The sequence below is a fragment of the Sus scrofa genome, chromosome 4 (assembly GCF_000003025.6).
Source record: "Sus scrofa isolate TJ Tabasco breed Duroc chromosome 4, Sscrofa11.1, whole genome shotgun sequence".
NCBI lineage: Eukaryota > Metazoa > Chordata > Mammalia > Artiodactyla > Suidae > Sus > Sus scrofa.
In genome coordinates, this window is record NC_010446.5 from 119,229,629 (window position 1) to 119,252,486 (window position 22,858).

The window sequence follows — 22,858 nt, forward strand, 5'->3', positions numbered from 1 at the left end:
GAAAAAAAGTTAAAATCCTCTTTTTCTTAGATACCACAAATATTAATCAAATATGTCAAGAACAAAAAGGATAACTGGGTTCCTAGTTAAAAAAGGTATGTTGAACATGTATTTTTATCTCTGCTTCCTCTTGAAATCCAACTTTAAAAATGACAGTAAAGAAACAAGACAAGATAAAAAGGCATTAAAAGTCATAAACCATCAAGGGAAAAAGAGACTCAGCCAATAAAAGTAACTATATTTTGGACACTGGAAATCTGATGGTTGAAGGTATCTGAAAAGAAGTACGGTGAAAGCTAAACTAAACCTAGGAGAGAGTGGAGAGGGAGGAAAAGAAGGCACATGTATGACAGAACCAGAGACTCAAGGATTAGGGGCAACAGAAGCCTGTGGACATAGAAGACTGGTACAGATAACCTGGAGGATTAGTGGAAAGCTAATAAAATAAAGAGTTAGTACTTCAGATTCCCGCACCGATCCCATGCAATCAGGTGAATTTTCTTTCCCCATTTTGCAGAAAACTAGAAATTTACTTTCTGGAGTGTCTGTGAACACAAGGGCAACAGACAGGACGGAGGGAGAGAGAGGGACTATGAAAACATAGCTATAGAGGAAAAGAACTACACACTAGATTAAAAAATATATCTATCCAGCGGTAAGGAACCTGACTAGTATACATGAGGATGTTGGTTTGATCCCTGGCCCTGCCTCAGTGGGTTAAGGACCTGGCATTGCCATGAGCTGCAGTGTACATCATAGACACAGCTTGGATCTGGCGTTGCTGTGGCGTCACCAGCAGCTGGAGCTCCGATTCGACCCCTAGCCAGGGAACTTCCATATGCCCCAGGTGTGGTCCTAAAATGACCCAAAAAACCCCACCATAATCCAGCCCTTTCTCTTCATTTGGTCCCAAGAATGTGCAAAACCCCACAAACTGGTTGGATGTTTCCTCTCTTAGCTGATCATTCCAAAAACAACTGATAGTAGATGCCCCTTAAGGAACCAGCCAAGAGTCTGTACAATCACCCTCCAGGGAAGCCCCTCCCATGTGCGCTGAATGTCTACGCAGCTCTTCATACCTGGTGTAGGAACCACCCAACATCTCACTATGTGGAAAGCCTGACGGGAAAGAGTCACAGACGAAGAGAATATGGGAAGCAGATGAAACCGAGAACATCATGCTTTAAAAATAGATGAAATCATCTGCGGTAAGAATGACATCAAACTCAGGAATGAAAACAGGTGTTAAAAAAAAAAAAATTCAGAGAACATCCGAAAAACCAGTTTAAAAAAAAAAAAAATTCAGAGAACATCCGAAAAACCAGTTTAAAAAGGCTCCTGAAAACTGAAATATGGCAGTAGGAATAAAAATCAACAGAAAGTTCTCAAAGATAGAACTCAAGAATTAAGTTGACCCCAAAGAACATGAAGATGGAAAGAGAGAAAAGTATTTTTAAAAATTAAAGGATATGGGCGGGCAGTGCCCAAATGACAAGAATTTCAGAAAATGAGGAAGAGAAAATGTCCTCTGATCCAAAGGGTTTCCAGGGTGACAGGACCTATCAGGTCTCCTCAAAATGAATGGGGCAGTGGTGGGGCGGCCTGCTCTCCTACAAGCAACCGTCACCATGACACTTCTTGAGAGTAGGGATTTTTCATTTCATAAAAGCTTCCAGAGAGAATATAAACAGGAACACCTCAGGAAGCAGAATGGCTTTAGATTTCTCAATGGTAACACCAGGGACTCAAAAATAGCTTCCACATTTTTAGAGGAAAATATTTCCTACCTAGCATTCTATATAGCCAGACAAACTGCCACTCAAGCATACAGGTAGAAGAAAGCCATTTCTGAAATGAAAGATTTTTTTAAAAAAGTCATTCCCATGAACCCATTCTTTGGAAGCTTCTTCACGTTTCTAAGATAAGGGCATACAGCCAAAGAAGAAATAGGATTCAAAAGCAGGAGATTTAATAGCAAAGAGAACGAAAGGAAATTCCTTGGGTGATAGTGAATGTTCTAGGTTGAAAGCTTTGCAGCAGACTTAGCGGGCAACGTGAAAGTGCTGGTCCAACTTAGACTGGACCAAAAAGAGTCTCCAGGAAGGCAGAGAGGTGAAGAGGGAAAGAATAAAGGAAGCTAGAGAGGCAGGAAAGAGAAAGAAAGAAGGAAGGTAGGAGAGAAGGAGGGAGGAAGGCAGGCAGACCAGAATACCTGATACAGGTAAGCCTAACACAAGTTAGCAGGTGATGTTAGATTTCCTAGATGAATTATGATTGGTTCGAAAAAGCCAAGAGGGAGGGGAAACAAGAGAGGGAGAAAGGAAGGGATTTAAAAAAAAAAGAAATGAATGATGAACTCTCAAGAAAACCAAAAGTACAAGCATGAAAACGTAATCATAGTTCTCCAAATGGCTTGATTCTGAATAAAAATAAATTGTTCTAAATCCTGACTATAACTAAAAATGGTGACATTAAGATGATGTACATGTTTTGAGGAGGAGGCACTGCCTTTATTTTTTTTTTGCCCTTTTGATTTTTTTCCTTTTTTAAAGTTTTATGCAAGTATCGTTGATGTACAGTGCTATGATAATCTCTGTTGTACAACAAAGGGATTCAGTTACACACATCCTTTCTGTGATCATCTATATGGGAAAAGAATGGGAAAAAGAATCGATGAGGCACTGCCTTTAAAACAGCTTCAAAAATGATGGAAAGAGGAAGATGAGGAACTGATCCAGCCTGATGGAGACCAAAGACACACAACAGCCAAATGCAACATAGGATCTTGGACTGGATTCTGTACCAAAGGAGAAGAGTATTTTTTTTTTTTTCCTCTCTCTCTCTCTAAAGCACATTATTGGGACAAGTGGAAAATGTTGAAAGGATCTGTGGATTAGAATATCCTATTACATCAATGTTAATTTCCTGATTTGGATATTAACACTGATCATGTAGAAGCGTGTCTTTGTTTTCAAAAACTACACACAGACCTATTTATGAGCAGCAAGACGCGTCTCCAATTTACCCAGCTTACGTACAGTGCTGCAAAATGGTAACAACTGGAAATCGAGGTTCTTTGTGGTATGTAACTCTTAAGTTTGAAAGTGACTTCAAAATAAAAAGCATATTTATAGCTTTCAAGAGTCAAGGCATTCCACAAGGCTTAATACAAAAATGAAACAAAGTAAAAGCAAAAAAGCAGCATCTCCTGCTCCAGTATTGCTATTACCAGTTGATGTTCCTCGGAAGCAAATTCAGAACTCTATTAGGTATTTTTGTTCCTTGTTACATTCCTTATGTCAAAACAACAAATATATTTTGAAGACTATTTATTTAGTCAATTAATTATATGAGTCCTATGTAGACTCAGGGGCCTATTTTACTCAATGGGTTATAATCCATTAATATCATAATTTATATAGATGTTCTAAGGGTTCAAAACTTGCCTAGGAGGAGCCCCTTAAAGCTGGCAACTGAGTATGGAGTTTCCTGGTGGTCTAATGGTTAAGGCTCAGTGCCTTCGCCACTGCAGTCTAGCTTCAATTCCTGGTCTGGGAACTGAGCTCCCACGTCAAGCTGCTGCACGACACTGGGGCGGCGGGGGGAGCGGGGGAGTCTGACATCTGTGTGATTTTGACATGTCTTCGTTATTCCTTGAGCACTTTATTTTCTGGCATGTCAAGATGTTTCAGATGTACCTTATCTGTTCCCTGCTCCAGTCATGGAATCAGACATTTCTCCAAGGCGCTTTGGTTCCTTTTAGAGCAAATTGGTATTTAGAAAACAGGATATAAATGCTAGAAAATATGTATGTTAATCATGATTTAGCCCAAATAAGAAAAGACCAACTACAGCCGGGTCGATCAGACACACAAAGACATGGACACGGTACATGTCTCACAACAGAAGTTTAGTGAAATAAATTTTGGTCTATCTAGAATATAAAGTAACTTGGGAAGAGGTTGATAGTATGTGGCTAAGAAAAAAATAGCAGCTTATATGATTTGTACTCAACCAGGTTCTACTGCATGTATGTATGTTTCTGTGTATGTATGACAGAGGGAGGCCAGAGGGTAGGAAAGAAAAAGAGCTCACTCACAATGTGTGCGGGCTCATGAACTTAGAAGCTATACGGAGGAATTAACAGAAGTTATGCCAGGTGTTGGCACTGGTGTTGCATTTAATACTTCCAAATATTCTAAAATATTGAGTTTCTTTATTTCCAAATATTCTAAAATAAATTTAGAGTTTCCATATTTCCATATATGCTAAAATAAACATGTATTATTCTGAATTTTTTCAATTGTTTAGAGTCAACACTGTATATCGGATGCGTCCAGAAACAGTAAGAACCTTTGTGATACAGGTAAAGGAGTTGTCTAGGGCCCTTTTGGCAGAAAAACTTGGATTACATTTGATTATTTGATTCTTTTTTCTTAACGGATCAAAATTGCACAGTTAAATAGGCAATTTAAAGGAATATGCGGAATCACATGGCAGTGGGATTGTCAAAATAAATTATGGGATGCTAACACAATGGAATACTAAGCAGTCATTAAAAACGGAATTTAGACGTTCCAAATAAATGTGCAACCTTAATGTACAAAAATCTCTCTCAATAACCATTTTGTACAAAGAGCAGTTTTTTAAGCTGACAAATTTTAATTTGATGGGCAATCATGCTTCAAATTTCACTGACGGTGCACACAACCGTGGGCTTTGGCATTCTTTGTAGTCACCCTCTTAACTCACCACAACCCTCTTCTTTTACCTACTACATAATTTAGCATTCTATTTCTTCTGCTTAAAATGCATCCTTTTGTAGAGCAGGAAAGATCCGCATGAACGTTACAAAGGCTCACAATTCCAATGAGTGCAGTGTGGTGTCATAAAAATATGCTTCAACCTCCAGCAAAGGAAGGAAATTACAGGCTGAAATTTAGCAACATCCAAGATTTCAGTAGAAGGATTTAAATGACTATGAATCACTCAAAAACATTCTTAAAACCTCCATAAAACTGACTATCCAAAGCGTTTTATACTTGCTTCAAGAAAAGGGAAAGAAAATACACTGACAGTACTTAAAAGGTTTACATTTGGACATGAATAAGTGAAGAACATGTGTTTGAGAAGATCCAAAGACGTAATTAACCAAAAAGAACTCCATGTAATCCTCTCAGTTGATGCTTTTCAGGAGAAATGGATCGTTAAAATTTCTTCTTTCCAAACAAAGGTCTCACCTCCACAAGAACACATGCCTCTTTCACCTGCTATCTCTCTCTCCCTTTTTCTCCCCCTGCCCTCAACTTCATTTATGCACTTGTTCATTCTTAGCATTTGGATGTATGTCTGTTATGTTATGATATGTCACTCAATGAAGATACATCTCTTTTTTTTTTTCCTTCAAGAGATTAAAGCAGAAGGGAAATTACCTGCATGGTGAATCCCCATTTCTGAAATAACACCAAATACCTTCCCTATAGCCAGCAGAGTGAACACATTCACATAAAGACATGCACAAAAAATCTTGAGTTTCAGGCTGAGATTTGAATATGTATAACACAGAAGTGAGCCAAATTGTTTCAGGAAGTTATTGTCTTTTATCCTTACTCCAACCCAGCAATACTCACCATCAGAGAAACCACTTAATTGATTTCACTGAAATAAATGGACATTAGCATTATGATGGCATAATAATGGAATTCAATTGACAAAGCCACTAACACATTAAGTAAGGGTGGGTCTTCCTTGTTGATACTTTTGGTTTATTATAAGCCTTTGTGGTGGGTTGAACTGTGTCCTCTCAAAATTCACTGTGTTGAAATCCTAACCCCAGTACCTCAGACGGAGACCTTATTGGGTGACAGGGTCTTTCTAGAGGTAATCAAGATAAAATGAGGTCACTGGGGTGGGTCCTGATGCCATAGGACTGATATCTTGACCAAAAGGGGAAATCTGGACCCAGACATGTATAGAAGGAAGACGTGTTTTGAGATGCAGGGCAAAGACAGCCGTCTCCAAGCCAAGTGGAGAAGCCAGGAACACATGCTACCTCCCTCCCCTGTGGAGGAACCACCAACCCTTCTGACACTTTGATTCCAGACTTCTAGCTTCCAGAACCATGAGACAATACATTTCTGGTTGCGGCAAACACCTCGTCTGTGGTGCTTTGCTATGGCAGCCCTAGCAAAGAAGAGCATTTCTCTACCGAGAGTTGTACGTGGTAAATATTTACGGGAGGAAACAAGGGTGGAAAGGAAGGAAGGAATTACAATGAAAATGTATTAATCTTTGCTCCATTCCATTATTATTTTTTTTTAAAGGTTAACAGTCAACTTCAGTAATTTCTGAGAAATGTTTTTGCTTCCCTCCGTTAATGCTATGAAATGGTTTGTTCCAACGTTCTACGCCTGAAATACACACACAGCTGAAACTTAAACAATGGGTTGCCAATACACGAGTACTCAGGAGATACATCCCCCCCAAAACCACCAGCAACAGGTGAAATGTGAGGTATGACCTAAGAGCTGTCCTTCCTCAATACCCCTCACGAAGCTGCTACTTAGGAACATCTCATAAATATAACATGAATCGCTCTGATAAAACAAAATCACATCCACCATCTGTGCACAAACAGCTATTTTCTTTTTACAAGTAGAGGGGGAAAAAAAAAAATCAATGTGAGAAGTGTGATAAATCAGAACACTGGCATGAAAAGGCCATGCAAATAAAATTGCTGATGTACCAGAAACACGCACACCAAGAGACATCTGGTGAAAACGCAACTTAAAGTGGAAGGAGTTTGAGAAACCGTGTGGTTATGAGGGACACTCATCTTGATGGGCCTAAATTTAGACTCGGCAGCTGTGTTTTGGTTTACAACTCCTTCCAATCTGCCTGCTTATAACAATAATAAAAAATGAGAAAGGCCTTCTGTGGAACACTGCTGAAAATGTGATTGGGGGAAAAGCCAGCTTGTGTCGTGTTCTATAAAGGGGCATACAACACTCTAATCATGTTTGACATAATTTCCAGTGCTATGTAGTATATATACCCTTGTATGCATATATCATAATTTATTTATCCCTTTTCCTGTTTCTATTTTCTAACAGCGTTGTGTTGCCTTGAATGTACTTGGACTTGTTCAGGTTTTGTGCACTCTCAAGCTATATACCGATGATAGAAATTTTTCACATAACTGTATTTGACATAATTCCCCCCTCTAGTTTAAAAAAAAAAAAAAAAAGGTGGTCTTTTAAAAGAAAAAAGTCTCTGAAATCAGGCAGAACTAAACTTCGTTCAAGGTTAGATATATACTAGTGATGCTAACCAGGTCAACTCACTTTACTTTTCAGAGATTTAGTCCTCTCTCACTTGGAAGCTCAGCGAACTCATACTCCATCTGAATCCCAGAGAATTAAGAGGAGGATAAAAGAGGAATAAATGTTCGGTACATACTGTCTGCTTTTTAAAGGCTTTATATGTAAGTTGTCTTATGTAAACCTGACACTGACCCTGAAGAGTTTGGTCTATTTCTTGCCTATTTTTAAACCAGGTAGCAATATTATTGAGGAGGTGCTCTTTTGTTCCTTGTTTTCAAGTGAGGAAATAGGTTCTATCAGTTGTTCCAACTGCTATTGTTTGAAGGAACCAGCACTTGACCGCCTAACCGCCACAAAGTCAAAGGTACTAGGAGCTGTCGCGGCATTCACTTTTTCAGTTTCCCATGAAATTAAACAGTAATCTGAAGCAAGAACAAATCAATTTCTGTGCTTAAAATACAGTCACGCAGTGGACAAAACTTGCAGAAGTACCAAAACATTCAAGGCAGCACTGTTGGAAACAGAGGAATGGAAAAATAAATTGTGGTGTATGCAATCGAGGTTATATATACGACACAGCAATGAAAATCTACTACAGCCTCAGGTACGGCCATTGATACATATCAGAAACTAAGTATTAGGAAAAAAAAAAATTAGAGAAGAAGTCACACATGACACTACCACATTTTAAAGGTCCTAAAACATACAAGGCCCATATTCATATAAATCCTTAAAACCTATTGCTTCAAGATATCTATCTATATGTATATAGATACAGATATATAGATTTAAATCATCCTCTACTTACAATGGCGTTACATCCCAATAAACTCATCATAAACTGAAAACACTGTAAATCAAAGATGTATTTAATATACCTAGTCTACCAAACTTCACAGCTTATTGGACTAGCTGATCTTAAACTTGCTCAGAACACTGATAGTAGCCTACAATTGGGCAACATCATCTAATACGAAACCAATTTTATAATACAGTGTTCAATATCTCCTGAGATCTATTGGCTACTGTACTGAAACAGAATGGTTATCAGGGAACAGAACAGCTGTAAGTGTGTCAGCTGTTTACCTCGTGATCACACGTCTGCCTGGGAGCTGAGGCTCGCTGCCGCTGTCCAGCACCAGGAAAGCTTCAGCAGGTAGCATATCCGCTGCCCAAGAACAGATCAAAATTCCAAAGTCCAAGTATGGTTTCTACTGACTGTGTATCAATTTTGTACCATCATAAAGTCTAAATGGCTTAAGTCAAACTCTGATTCCAGAACCATCTTGATAAACTTTTGATGAAAACCAAATAGATGTTGAAAACAAACTTATTTTCTTTTAAGCATGAGAGAGAGAGGATCCTGGGGAGGGCTGCACAGGGAATACAGCCATGCCTCATTTTACCATGCTTTGTTTAACTATATTTCCCAGATATTGCGTTTATCACAAATTGAAGGTTTGTAGCAAATTGCATCAAACAAGTCTACCAATGCTATGTTTTTTCCAGCAGCATTCACTCACTTCATATCTCTGTGTCACATTTTGGTAATTCTTGAAATACCTCAATTTTTTCATTATTTTTTTTATTTGTCATGGTGCTGTTACACTGTAATTATCCTGGGATGCCACAAACTGCACCCATACAAGATGCTGAACTTGACAAATGTGTGTTCTGGCTGCTCCCGTCTCTCTCCCTCTCCTTGGCCTTGCTCTTCCCTGAGATACAACGATACTAAAATCAGGCCAAGTAATAATCCTACCATGGCCACTCGGTGTTCAAGTGAAAAGGAAGAGTCTCGTGACTCTCACTTTAAGTCAAGGGCTAGAAAGGACTGAGCTTAGGGAGGAAGGCAGCTTAAAAGTGAAGATGGGCTACAAGTTGGGCCTCTCGTGTCAGCCAAGTTGCAAATGCAAAGGAAAATTTCTTGAAGGAAGTTACACGTTCTACAGTGAACACAGGAATGATAGGGAAGCAAGATGATCAAACCAACCAAGACTCTCCAAAAAGCCTAATTCAGACCAAGGCCCTACTCTCTTCAATTCTATGAAGGCTGAAAGCGGTGAGGAAGCTGCTGAAGAAAAATCTTAAGCTAGCAGAGAGGCTGGTTCATGAGCTTTAAGGAAAGAAGCCACCTCTAGAAAAATACAAGGTGAAGCAGCAAGTGCTGGTGTATAGAAGCTGAAGCAAGCTTTGCAGAAGATCTAGCTCCAATAATTAAGGAAGGTGGTTACACTAAAAAAGCTTTTTGGTGCACACTTTATTTGGTACACAGACTTATTTTTGGAAGAAGGTGCCATCTAAGACTTGCATGGCCAGACTGAAGTCAATGCCTGGCTTCTAAACTCTTCTTAGGGGCTAATGCAGCTGGTGACTTAAAGTCGAGGTCAATGGTCACTTACCATTCCAAAAATCCTAGGGCCCTTAACTATTATAGTAAATCAATTCCACCAGCACTCTATAAATAGCACAAAGCCTGGATGGCAGCACATCTGCTTACAATATGATTTACTGAATATTGTAAGCCCACTGTTGACACCTACTGCTCAGGAAAAAAAAAAAAAAGATTAACAGTGCAACTGGTCACTCAAGAGCTCTGGTGGAGACGAACAATGAGATTAATGTTGTTTTCATGCTTGCTAACATAACATCCATTGCGGCCCATGGATCAAGGAGTAATTCTGGCTTTCAAGGCTTATTGAAGAGAGACATTTCATATGACTATAGCTGCCATAGAGAGTGACTCCTCTGACAGATCTGGGCAAAGGAAATTGAAAACCTCTGGAAAGGCTTCACCATTCTAGATGCCATCAAGAACCAAAACATTCACGATTCATGGGAAGAGGTGAAAATATCAACATTCACAGGAAATTGGAAGAAGTTGATTCCAACCCTCATAGATGACTTTGAGGGGTTCAAGACTTCAGTGGAGGAAGTAACTGCAGATGTGGTCAAAACAGCAAGAAAATTAGACCTCTAAGTGGAAGCTGAAGATGTGACTGAATTGTTGAAAGCTCATGATAAACTTGAACAGATGAGGAATTGCTTTTTTTTTTTTTTTTTTTTTTTTGCTTTTTAGGGCAGCATTTGTGGCACATGACGGTTCCCAGGCTAGAGGTCAAACTGGAGCTGCAGCTGCCAGCCTACACCACAACTCCAGATCTGAGCCACATCTGCAACCTACACCATAGCTCACAGAAACATGGAATCCTTAACTCACTAAGCAAGGCCAGGGATTGAACCTGCAACTTCATGGTTCCTAGTCGGATTCATTTCTGCTGCACCACGACAGGAACTTCAGGAGTTGCTTCTTATGAATAAGCAAAGAAGTGGTTTCTTAAAATGGAATCTACTCCTTCATGGAAATGCTGTGACGACTTGAAATGATGACAAAGAACTTAGAATATTCTATAAATTGATCCACTTAGTTGATGAACCATTGGCAAGGCTTGAAAAGACTGACTCCAATTTGGAAAAAAGTTCTACTATAGATAAAATGCTATCAAAAAGCATTGCATGCTACAGAGAAATCTTTCATGAAAGGAAGAGTCAAACAATACAGGAAACCTCATTATCACCTTAAAGAAATCGCCACAGACACCCCAACATTCAGCAACCACCATGCTGAGCAGTCAGCAGCTACCAACAGTGAGATAAGACCCTCCAGTGGCAAAAAGATTATGACTTACTGAAAGCTCAGATGATAGGTTAGGTTAGGAATAACGTATTTTTTTAATTAAGGTATGAACATCGTGTTTGTAGATGTAATGCTATCACACATATCACAGATGTAATGCTACATTGCATAAACTATAGCAGAAACATAACTTTTATACGCACTGAAAAACAACAAAAATATGTGCCTTACTTTATCATAATATTTGCTTTACTGTGATGGTCTGGAACCAAACATGCAATATCTCCAAGGTATACGGGTACCAAAATCTGGGGAGTTCTCTTGGGACGCAGTGGGTTAAGGATCCAGTGTTATCACCGCAGAAGCTCAGGTTGCTGCTATGGCGCAGGTTCAAGCCCTGGTCTGGGAACTTCCACATGCCACTGGCGTGGCCAAAAAAACAAAACAAAGCAAACAAAAAACCCCACCAAAATTTGGGGTTTTACTTAAGATGAGTGGCAAGTACATGGATGCAGATATTATTCTATTACTAAGAATCTACAGTTTCCAAAGGACCAGATAATACATTTGAGCCTTACAGACCATATGGTTTCCGTCGCGATTACTCACCTGGTCACTGTTCTATGAAAGTAACCAGAGACAATAAATGAATGAATATATTTATAAATGAATGAGTAGGGCTGTATGCCAATAAAACTTTATTTACAAAACAAAGCAGATTTGGCCCACAGGCTGTTTGCCCCTGCTATATTTTGCAGATATTATTTAGATGGTTACATAACATGTAGAGATGAGTGTAATATAAATACACGCATATAGGAGTTCCCGGCGTGGCGCAGTGGTTAACGAATCTGACTAGGAACCATGAGGTTGCAGGTTCAATCCCTGGCCTTGCTCAGTGGGTTAACGATCCGGCGTTGCCATGAGCTGTGGTGTAGGTTGCAGACACGGCTCAGATCCCGTGTTGCTGTGGCTCTGGCGTAGGCTGGCAGCTACAGCTCCAATTGGACCCCTAGTCTGGGAACCTCCATATGCCGCGGGAATGGCCCTAGAAAAGGCAAAGACAAAAAAATAAAAATAAATAAATACATGCATATATATATATATATATATATATATATATATATATATCCTTTTGTAGCCATAAAAATATTCTCAATAAAATCATTTTAAACATTTTTAAAAGGCATGTTCAAGTAGGATAGAATATATTCTTTATTATTGAAAACTGTCTATTAATGATCTTTTCACAGTTTTCTCATGAACCTTGGAAATAAAAATAAAGTCCTCTTACTCACTGGGAGATGGGCAGAAGGCAAGGAAGTTTCAGATTTGTAGCATCTGCATTTCTTTTAGGGGCTTTTTTTTCCCCCCAAATTGGACACACATACATACACACCCACAAATTAATATTCTTAATCAGCTCGGTAAAGATTACTGCATGCATAAGCCAGGACAGGCAAAAAACAAGTCAAATGTCAAGACTGACAGACAGGCAAGGATCCCTCCCCTAAGCATGTCCTGCAACCCTTGGGTGCAGTTATGTGTGCTTCACAGACATGTCATTAGTGCACACACAAGACATTTAAAGCCAGGAAGGCTAAACCCACAAATGACGGGGGTCTCTTAAACTTGCCTTAACATAAGTGTGGGGTATCGGATGCACGTATGAAACACTACCAATCTACTAGTACAGATGCAGAGATGACGGACTGGAAACAGAGCAAACCAGAAAAAAATCGTCACCCTGATCAGAACTCCTCAAGAAGCTGAACATATGTCCCCTGGGCAGATAGCACTGCAGACCCAACCCAGGGATATAGCAAAAATGGTTCCCGAGGAGCACAACCTGCTGGCTGCACACCTAGCAGGCACGGCGGAAGTGGATCCTGGCTCGGCAAATGAAACCAATCCTGGTTTCCCTAAACCAAAGTGCTGTCTTTAGAAGCACTCTCCACAGAAAGGGCTGAGTTGCCTTGATATCCAGCCACCCCAACAAATCTAAGTGCATTTTTTTTTGGGGGGGTCTCTTTTTTGCTATTTCTTTGGGCCGCTCTCTTGGCATATGGAGGTTCCCAGGCTAGGGGTTGAATCGGAGCTGTAGCCACCGGCCTACGCCAGAGCCACAGCAACGCGGGATCTGAGCCGAGTCTGCAACCTACACCACAGCTCATGGCAACGCCGGATCGTTAACCCACTGAGCAAGGGCAGGAACCGAACCGGCAACCTCATGATTCCTAGTCGGATTCACTAACCACTACGCCGCGACGGGTACTCCTCTAAGTGCATTTCTGAAGAGACTTAACAGATGCTATAAAATATGACAACTAGTAGACAGTTCAAACAGCTGTACCAAGAATATTCTTACCCCCTAGTATTTCTAAAAAGCCTGGCAGATATGGTGTGTAATGACACACTCAAGGGAGGATCTATGCATATAACACAGCATTTGAGAGAGAACACCAGCTTGCTGGTAACAATCTCAACAGTCATCAAAAAAATATATGCTTTAACTATTCTAAGTTAGAAGTACCCCAGCTCCTTGATTTTATATCCACCGTGCCTCCGTTGGCTCCACAGAACTTTTTCCCATGGCTTCCATACTTTTAACCTAAGTCACCCGACCTAGACTATGGATATCTAACCACAATATCCTCCCTTATATAAGTACGCGCTCTTTAAATTTAGGAACAAATAAATTTTTGTGATCCTCTGAAGAGCCTCTCTACAAATGCAAAATGGCTGTTTATACAAGCTATAAACATCGATCTTATTTAGGATAACAGCAAATGATGAGCGGGCCAGGGACTGCATCTTAGAAACACCGACTTGCATTACTTCAGGAAACCCTCTCAACGACCTGAAAGAAAATCGCAATTATCATCACTTGCATTTTACAGATAAATAGGCTAATAACAACTCTCCCCAAATCACTGATTCCTTAATTGGAAGCACCGAGACTCAGCTGCCACTACCATCACCACCGCCCCTACGCGTATGCAAGGGGCACCTTGTACAGCAGCACTGCTTCATTTAACAAATGGTCATTGAATGTCAGCTGGGTGTCAAGCACTGGGCTGCGATGGGACATTGGCCAAGACCGGCTTGCATGGTACCTTCTCTCATGAAGCTTGTCAGAAGCCCAGATGTGAGTAAGCACTGGTAAACAAGGAAATCAATTTCAGAGAAAGTGGCATGAATGGCTGGGCTAAGTGGTTAAGGCAGAAAACAAGAGGAACGCTTTTGAGAGAGAGCAGCCAGGGACGGTATCTAAGGAGGTGATGTGAGAAGGAGCCAGCCAAGAAAAACACCGAGGGAAGGGGACTCCAGGCAGGGGAACCTTAATGCCTAAGGCAGGAAAGGTCTTAGGATGTTGGGGACCAGAAAGGAGGCAAATGGGTAGCACCCCGGCTCTGATGAAGGTATAACCAACAAAACTCATTTTGACGTTTCCTGCGGCAGAATTTTTAGTGTTTGCATTTTCATCTTCGAGAGCTTTAAAAAAGGGAAGGGAGAACTCCATGATAATTGAATAGTGTACCTAAAAATCCAAAGACAGACATGTGCTGCACAGCTAGAAGTTTCCAAGAATCTGTAGGATCTTACTCAGACCACGCATGAGCATTAACCAATTGGAGGTCATTAATCATGACAAATGCCTTTCCATTTATTTCTTATGCTTGGGTAACTTATCTAATGGAAAATTTTCTTTCTTGTATTTAACATTGTATAAGGGGGAAAAAAATCACTTTTCCTTATTCTGAAAAGTTCAACATGCCATTTGCTTATGATTTTGCTACAAAACCACTGCAGGAGATGGTATGAGTGTCTCTAATGACTGCTGTCTCTATATGAAAGGAATGTATCACCTGGTCAACTGACAGGTAACTCTCACTGCCTCCTTACCGGGGGAAAAAGAGTTCCCCACCCCCGGGAATTTGACCAGGGACTTGCTTTGGACAGTGTCACGCGTCTGGGCAGAAGATGTGGAAACCACTGCCTGTTTCCATCAGCGCTAACATGTTTTGCCCTCGGCCACAGGAATGGCATGTCCCAATAAGCAAAATGCAAACATAAAAATCCACTTTCAGAACCAAACAAAATACATCTTATTAAGTTCAAATCTGAGGCCTTTTAGCATCATTTTCGCAAAATACTTGTAATAATTTTCCCCACTGCCAGTGACCAATTAAATTCGATTTTGTTATCTGCACAAAAGAACTACATAGATTTCTTCTGCTAGGTTCTCCTGGATTTTATTTTTTGGCTATACAACACCCAGCCCCCTTTCCAAACATAACACTGGGTATAGTTTCTGCTAGTGCCTGTCCCTTTCTGCCTCTGCATTTCCAGCCTTCAGACTATTCTGTGGGCTACCATTTCATTTCTGTGAGGCACCATTTCATTTCTTTCTTACCTGAGTTGGTTTCCATTGCTTGTAATCAAGCCCCCTGATTGAGACAGGTGCTATTAGTTTAAAAGGATTTATTTTTCCAAGTAAAAGAAGGTTTCTCAACGATTCCCTTGGGGTTTTTTATGCTTTGTATTTATTTCTTCTAATAAAATCTAAACGGGAGATTTTGTCCCGGATTGATGCCCAGCATAGCTCTGTGTCATTCATCAATAACATTTAATCATCATTTATTAAGACAAATTTGTTTTAAATTCTATTTGATCTAGTAACCAGATTGGGAAGACCAGTACTATGCAAACTAAATTTACAGAAAACAGATCACTGGCCAATACTTTAATAACCGTGTCCATATATATGAAAAAAGGCACAGGCCATGTCATAAATTAATGCATTTATTCCATTAACAGCTGGAGTTCCTACTCTCCTGCCTTCAAGGAGTGTAATTTATTGGAGAGAGACAAGCAATCAAGATTTTAGAGAAGAGAAAGAAATACCTATTTATAAGGTAAAATGGATTAAGTATTATATTCAAAACACCATTATGGGGAGCACATGGGGGGAGAAATTAATTCCAACTGGAAAACGAAGAAGCTCTTCTGGAAGGGGCAGATTTACAATGGGCCATAAATAACAGAAAGGATTTTGTTTCGTTGACCCAACCGTCAATTGCAAGGTGCAAACACATCACTGAGGAATCCTGCTAAAGGTTCTGATTCATGGGGTCTGGAGTGGGTTCTGAAAGTGCATTTCTAGCAAGCTCCCAGGTGATCCAACAGATTCATGGAACATACTTTGACAGGAAGGCAAGAGAGAGAAAGAGGAAGGGAGAGAGAAGAGGCAGGAGAAGCTGATTACCAAGACCTCAAAGGACACAATGTGATAGTATGTTCACTATTTCAGAGCTGTGTGCTCTGGGAAAAATCACATTTCTGGGAACACACAGGATTGACTCCAGGCAGAACATCAGAAGACTGAAGATGTGGCTGTTTAAATAGTTCTCAGAAGTAACCACATAACTACTTGGGGTTGGAGCAGTGGGAAAAGGAAAAAGGCACTAATTCCAGAGATACCAAGAAGATACACCCAATGGAGCCTTTTCAGATGGACACGAGACATGAAGGGTGGGTGAAAGGAATCAACAGAAGGTAAGACCTAGTATTTTATCCTAGATATCTAAGAAATTGTCACATCATTAGCAGAGGACAAAACAGAAAAGATAAGTGTGGGAAGAGATCTGTAAGAATTCAGGAAGGCACAACCTAGTTCAGTTTGGGAATTAAGTCGCAGGGATGAGCAGGACCACTGAACGAAGAGTTTCCATTGCTCCTGTGGTCAAGTTTCGTACATTAAAATTCCATTTGTAACAGCCTCTTAATAGCAGGAAGGGACAGTCCAAACACAGCCTCCTCTCCTCTGGGACAGCTAGTCATCCAGCTTGTGCTAGAGCCATTTTCAGCGACCGAATTTATGGCCAAGCAGAGTAATCCTTTTCATTTTGGAATTTTCCATTAGAAAACTATCCCATAAATTGACCTAAAACTTATCTTCACATATTTTTGACCTAGTGGTTCCAGGTTTGCCCTTCCAAACTACAAACATTTAATCCACCTAGATCATAACAACTCTTCATAAAGAGCTGTTAAAAGAATTAGCCCATGTCTTTTCCCAGCGAAATTACATTTTGTTCTTCTGGGCCTTTCTTCACAGGTCAGGGCTGCCAGAACATTTCATCAGGGAAAGTTCACTCTCCTTCACGATGGCCAAGTGCATGGCGAGACCCGCACTACTTCAGCCCTTCCCCTCCCCACTCCTTGTGCCAATGGAAGACTGTGCTGATGGGTCCCAGCCCTTCTTCTGCTAAGCTCAGACTAGACTTGAGACACTCTCTCAAAGTGGCATGCCAAAGGAGGAGGACATGTGGTCCACAGATGACAAAATGTTCCTCTGCTGTTTCCTGTCAAATACTGAGGATGGGAGGGAACCTAGGTGGCATGGAAAGTTCGAAGTGCAGTACAGCTGATATTTCCCATGACCTTGAAAAGACGGTGCTTTTCCAAATTCAATACTGTGTCATTTGGGTATATTGATCACTCAGTCACTGAAAACCACTGGGAAAGTCTGTACGTAAAATGGTCCTAAGGTTTCCCCAAACTTCTCTGGCAATTTCCTTATTTAAGTCTGCTGGTGACCATGTACACTCGCTCATAAGGAGAAGGTCACTCGCCACTCTTCCTCCTCGGGGAGGAATGTAAGACAACCTAACATATAAGAAGGCTGGGATGGTCGACAGTGGAGCTTCTGGCAGGAGAAACAGAGAGAGCCCTGGATCAACACTATTTTTCTTTTCTTTATTGGCTCCCCTTTTTTTTAAGCCACTGAGACAGGACCAGGAAGAAGGTCAGAGGAAGGGGAACACAGGATTTAAAACCTTCTGTAATCCTGTATTCTAGATTTTAAGTGAGTTTGACAATTGAGAATGCACACACAGACACATCTGCCATGTGTACACACCCTGCATACACACACACTACATTTATGTATATACATACACATTCATATGCCCACACTATATACATATATACATGTCACGTATAGTGTGTGTGTGTTCTATTTCTGTCCAGATCACCAAAGGAGGAAACCATTCATTCATCCTGACCCAAGCTAGTAATACACTCAAGCTAGTAATAAAATATCAATTTGTTTAAGACCTGTACTCCTCAAACTGGTAGGCACTAGCACATTTAAATGTAAATTTATTCAAATTAAATACAAAGAAGAGTTCTGTTCCTCAGCTGTATGAGTCACAATTCAAGTGCTCAAAAGGCACATGTGGCCAGGGGCTGCCACGTTAAACAGAAGTGTCTAGAATAGGTCCATCACTGCAGTTCTTTCTGGACAGCAGGATCCTACAGTGACTGTGTGTGTCTGATCAATACTCGAGAAGGTTTCTAAGGGCCAGACACTGTTTGAAGGCTCTTTAAATCTAGTAGTCACTGAATCTTCAGTTTACAATGAAAAATCTGAGGCATTGAGAGGTTAAGCAACTTGCTCAAGGAAATAAAACTCGAAACCCTGACTCCACTGCTTACAAATACAGGCAGTGTTTCTATGGTCTCTTGTGCCAAACATTAAGCTTATGTCTTGGCTATAGTTTTATTTACAATGATGAGCAGAACTTTCTTCAGAACCTTTACATTTATCCCAATCACACTTCACGGTCTGCTTCACATTATAATTTATCAAAAGATCTGCAAGGCTATGTAATACAGACTATCGGCTTTTGTTACAGTTTCTACAGCTGTATAACATACCATCCCAGGACTTAGGAGTATAAGACCATTGGTTTTTATATGTTATCACTAGTTTATTGGGTCAAGAATTCTGACAGGAGATAGCAGAAATGGGGTTGTCTCTCCTCCAAACGTGGGACCTCGGCTGATAAGATCTGATGACTCAATGCTGGGGGCTGACAGCACATTAGGCATCTTCACTTACAAGACAGTCAATGCTGGGCGGTGCCTGGGACTTCGGCACGGGCTGCTGACTGGAGCACTGACATGTAGTCTGTTGATGTAACTTGGGCTTCCTCACAACATGGAGGTCTTAGATGGCACTTCTGACATGGCAACACCCAAAAGCTCAGTGTCCCACTGGACAAAGTGCAGCCTGCATTTCCTTTTATGATCTGGCCCTGGAAATTGCAGACTTTCACTTCTACCAGACCTTAGTGGTCCAAGCAGTCGAAGTCCCACCCAGATTCAGTGAGAGCCCCTGGATCCCACCTCTTGACGGGAAGGTGGCCGGTCCCATTATAGAAGAGCATATGGGATGGGAGGTAGTGATGGGGCTTTCTTTATCCAAAGTTATCCTCCACACTTTTGTAGTACTATGTATTATGCTGCTTATTCTTTCTTTTCACCCCCTTCCGGCTCCCGTCCATCTATTCTCTGTGCCCTAGGAAGCCGACCCCCCCATCTTTGACATCACCCGAGCAGCTTGTCCAGTGCACAAGCAGGAGACCCAGGAGCAGGAGGAGAAGAACAGAGAATATACTCCCTATTTCCTCCCGACTTTGGCATCACACTTCTGGCAGTGGCACATTTCCAGCTACATCTCTCTGCAAATACAGCTCACATGGAAGTGGCCGCTTCTTCATAGCTCCAGCTCTCACTGGGATCCAGCAACACTATTTCGATTCCTCTTCTCCTTACAACTAGGGGTGCTAATGGCTTTTGCTCCTGCCAGCCTCTAAGTGCCTCAGGATCCTTTCCTTGTTCCTGCAACTTGCTCAAAATTCTAAAACCAGTTCTTGCATTAAACTTTTTATTTAAATCATTGGAGATAATTCTGATTCTTATCATGCCCCTGGCTAATAGAGGCTAGAGGCACACAATAGGAACTAAATAAAGATGATTCAGAGAACAAATGAGAAAAATTGATAATCAAACTTCCAGTTACCTTCTAAGTATCTGCGAGCTGGAGGTCTCAACAATTATACTTCATTATTCTTTCAAAAATAATCTTTTTTCCACAAAAATGAGTGATTCTTTCAAAAACTGTGTTTGAGTAAATACATACATTGTTGTATTTCTGATTTACCATAAAAACAATCTTAATTTTCCACCTTTCTTATAAAAAAAAGAAGATTGTTGCCTTCTTCCCAAAGTGTTTATACTAATATACTAAACGCTTCTGTGGCTTTGATAGCTTTTCTGGAGACTGAAATTAAGCCCATTGGTCCGCACCTTTCAGAACTTCCTTTCTGGCCCATTATTTTTAAAAAAGAATTTTTACCTATCTCTAGCTTTTGGGCCCTACACCTGCATTCTCCAAGATGACTACTGGTAATGAGGATAATTACATCTGTAAATTCTCTGATTATCCTAGATGATATACATTTCACTTTATGGTCCTGAATACCATTTAAAAGGCTAGTAATAAAAGCTATTATTTACTGAGCAACAAATACACGTCTCAGTGTTTCACTGTGACCTATTTACTTATGCTCTGTTTCAACTGCTGTTTCTTCTACACACTATTTAATAAAAATAAGGGTAATTTCTTTTAATATACTATTTCCACCCCAAAAGAGAACTTTTTCCTTTAAATGTAGACACTTTTGCCCCTTTTCTCTACATAAATATTTTGCAAGCGTCATCTCATTTTGGCCCAATTCTAAAACTATACTCTATTGCTATAATGTTCATCTTTTTTTTTTTTTTTTGGTTTTTTGGTTATGTTCTCCTACCTTCCACATCTATTCTTGTTCTTTTAAGTCAATAACCTCTGCAGTCCCTGTGCTCTCCTGAGAGTTGGCATCATTTTCCCCTAACTGAATTATTTGAAAACTCAGAACAATACTTTGTTTTACTTTCCATCTCTCTTGATTTATGTTGTTAGAGTTTCTGTCACATCTTCCAGCTGGACATCAAGATGTGATAACAAGAACAGAATCTCACATTTCTTTTTTTCGCAAAGAATACTTAGCATAGCATCTTACACAGAAATATCTAACGTAGGAATTCCCGTCGTGGCGCAGTGGTTAACGAATCCGACTAGGAACCATGAGGTTGCAGGTTCGATCCCTGGCCTCGCTCAGTGGGTTAAGGATCTGGTGTTGCCGTGAGCTGTGGTGTAGGCTGCAGATGAGGCTTGGATCCTGCGTTGCTGTGGCTCTGGCATAGGCCAGCGACTACAGCTCCAATTAGACCCCTAGCCTGGGAACCTCCACATGCCGCGGGAACAGCCCTAGAAAAGGCAAAAAAGACAAAAAAAGAAAAAGAAATACCTAACGTGTATTTACCAGGAACATTTAATATACTGTGCAACCACGAATACTTATAAGTCAAAGAGCCTACTCTTTAAAAAGCTTCTGATCTGCAAATGGATTGTGATAATAAACCACATTTACAACATGAGGGATAAAAATCATATGATTATCTCAATAGAAAAAGAAAAGGCATTTGACAAAATTCAACATCAATTTACAATTAAAAACTCTCAACAATGTGGGTAGAGAGGGAACGCACCTCAAATTAATAAGGCCATATATGACAAACCCACAGCTAATATCATTCACAACACTGACTTCTAAGATCAAGAATAGGACAAGGTTACCTACTTTTGCCACTTTTATTGAACACAGTCTTGAGAGTCCTAGCCAGAGCAATCAGATAAGAAAAAGATCAAAGGCATCCAAATTGAAAAGGAAGAAGTCAAACCATCACTGTTTGCAGATGACATGATACTATACAGAGAGAACCTTAAAGACTCCACCAAAAACTATTAGAACTAATAAGTGAATCCATTAAAGGTGCAGGATACAAAAATCAATATATAGAAATCTGTTGTGTTTCTATACACTAATAATGAACTACCAGAGAAACTAGGAAAACAATTTCACTTACAATCACTTCAAAAAGAATAAATACCTAGGAATAAATTTAACCAAGGAGGTGAAAGACCTATGCTTTGAAAACTCTAAGTCACTGATGAGGGAGTTCCTGCTGTGGCTCAGCAGGTTACAAACCTGAGGATGCGGGTTCAATCCCTGACCTCATTCAGTAGGTTAAGGATCCGGCATTGTGGGGCAGACCAGCAGCTGCCGCTCTGATTCAGCCCCTAGCCTGGGAACTTCCATGTGCCATAGGTGTGGCCCTAAAAAGCAAAAAAAAAAAAAAAAAAAAAAAAAAAAAGACATTGGTGAAAGGAACTGAAGATGACACAAATAAATGGAAAGAGGAAAGATACACCATGCTCATGAATTGGAATAATATTATTAAAAAAATCCATACTACCCAAAGTAACCTACAGATTCAATGTAAGCCCTATCAAAAATATCAAAATATCAATGGCATTTTGCACAGAACTGGAACAAATAATGCTAAAATTTGTGTGGAACCACAAAAGACCTTGACTAGCGAAACCCATCTTAAGAATAACAAAACTGGAGGTATCATGCTCCTTGGTTTCAAACTACGCTACAAAGCTAGAGTAATCAAGACAAGTATAGATTTATTTCCTCAGAGAAGGGCAACAAAAGCGGCCATCAACAAAATCAAAGGCAACCTACCAAATGGAAGAAGCTAACTGCAACTGATACATGTGCAAAAGGGTTAATATCCAAAATATAAAAAACTCATATAACTTGATATAAAATGAATAAAAAAAAAAGAAAATGAACAAACAATCTAATTAAAAACGGGTAGAGGTCCTGAATAGATAAGTTTCCAAGGGAGACATACGATGGTCAGAAGACAAAGGGAAAGAATGCTCAACAACACTAATCACCAGGAAAATGCACATCGAAACCTTAATATGATACCTCCTCTCACCTGTCCAAATGTCCATTACCCAAAAGGACAACAAAAAACAAGCGTTGGTGAGAACGAGGAGAAACGGGAAGCTTTGTGCACTGTTGCTGGGAATGTTAATTGGTCCAGCTACTGCAGAAAACAGTATGACGTTTTCTCGAAAAATTTAGAT

General features: G+C 40.2%; 1 protein-coding gene across 12 annotated transcripts in view; it reads right to left on the bottom strand.

Annotated features, from left to right (window-relative positions):
- Positions 1 to 22,858, bottom strand: part of SNX7 (sorting nexin 7) — a 217,522-nt gene that overhangs the window by 188,643 nt on the left and 6,021 nt on the right. The gene's annotated exons all lie outside the window — the stretch shown is intronic.